Here is a 1802-nt window from a genome sequence, read left to right as displayed (position 1 = left end):
TTTAATTGGCTTTCCTTTATATGTCAGTTGATTTTTTTTTCACGTGCATGTTTAAGGATCTTTTCCTTATGTTCAATTGAAAGAGAGCTTGATTATCATGTGTCTTGGTGAAGATTGCTTTTGATCAAGCCTGTTGGGAGTTCTGTGCCCCTCCTGGATCTTGTTTCCCAATTCTTTCTCTAGATTAGGGAAATTTTCCGTTATTGTTTCATTAAATACATTTGCAAACTCAGCTTCTCTTTCTGCACTTTCTGGGACTCCCATAACTCTTATATTTGGCCTCTTAATAGTGTCTTTCAGTTCTTGAATACCTTTTTTGGCCTGATCCAGCTCTGCTTCCAGCTTTTTGTTTGCTTCCCCCTGATGACAAGAAATACCTTCCAGTTCTGAGATTCTTTCTTCTGCTTGCTTCATTCTATTTTGGAAACTCTCCATTGTACTTTTAATTTGCTCTACTGTGTTCTTAATTTCTGATATATCAGCCTTGATTTGCTTTATTGCTTCCTTAAATTCTTCGAACTCTTGTATGTGCTTCTCATTGTTGATCAGAAGCTTTAAAATGAGTTTTCTGAATTCTGTGTGCCCTATTTTCTTGATGTCTTCCTCAGTTAACTCTGAGGTTGGCCTAGGGCTTTGCTCCTTTGCAGGGGAGTTTTCAGTAATATTCATTGTGCTTTTGTCTCTTCTTTTGCTCTTGGTCATTGTACTTCTGGTTAGCAGAGTCTTCTCCTTGGGGCAAGTTTCTAAACTGTGTCACCCACAGATCTACAATGCAATTTTACTTATTATAGTTGGTACACAACTCTTTGCTTGCAGCCACTTGTGCCACAACCTCCAGCAGTTCCAGGTCTGGGTTCTTATGTCAGATTTCCACTGTGGTTTCCACATCTCCAACTCCTGGCTCACCACTCTCCACCTCCTGTGATACCGTGCTGAGTCTGCACCGTTGTCTTTGCAACCTTTCTCCCACTTCCAGTTGGAGCAGGTCCCAAGATTAGAGAGACACCAGGTGTCCTATATAATTAGGTTGTTGGTGGTGCTGATCTTGTTGGAACCTGTTGGACATTAGGTCTGGGTGCCACAGGGACCTATTTTGACCCATACGAATTCACAGTCGGTATTGTTTTCCTGTGGGACCAGTGCAATCCACTGAACTCAGTGAGTTCTCACGAGCTCAGCACATGCACAGTTCACTGTTGTCCCCTGCAGTCCTAAAGCTATTGCCACAGTGTACAAAATGGCGCCTGACGTACCGCTACTACTTGATCTACTGGCTGTCAGGTCTGAGGGCTACCCAGACCTGTCTTTGGTGGAACCTGTAAAATGCCACGTCGTTGCAGTTCACTGAGTCAGAAATGAGTTCACTCCCAGCTCAGTGTATGCTCAGTTCTTTCCCTTGCCTTTGCCTTGTTATGCAAAATGGCACCCAATTCAGCTCTGGGGGGCTGACTGGGCTGTGAAATCCACCTTGTTCTTACACTGTCTGTCTGGGATCTGCTGCTCTGTCTCTGCTTCTGGTCAAATCAAATGGACCAGCAGGATGAACAGTTCTTTGTCTGGGCTTATCTCCCAAGCTCCCAGTGAAAGTCCCTTCCCACCTGGTTGCTTGTGGAGTTCTGGCTGCTGGTGGTGTTCAGATCGCCGTTAGCTGAATGCCACTACAGTGTCAGTCCCTGCAACACCACACCATTGTTTTCGCTGCTTTCCTGAGTCTGTCAGTCTTCAGTTACCCCTCTGCTGTTGTTCTGTCCTTTCCTATTTCCTGGAATATGTCCTTTCTGCTTCATCCTGATTAAAAGTTT

Source organism: Ochotona princeps, chromosome 11, assembly GCF_030435755.1.
Source record: "Ochotona princeps isolate mOchPri1 chromosome 11, mOchPri1.hap1, whole genome shotgun sequence".
In the NCBI taxonomy this organism is placed as follows: Eukaryota; Metazoa; Chordata; class Mammalia; order Lagomorpha; family Ochotonidae; genus Ochotona; species Ochotona princeps.
The sequence above is the reverse complement of the archived record's forward strand: the minus strand, read 5'-3'. Positions refer to the sequence as shown.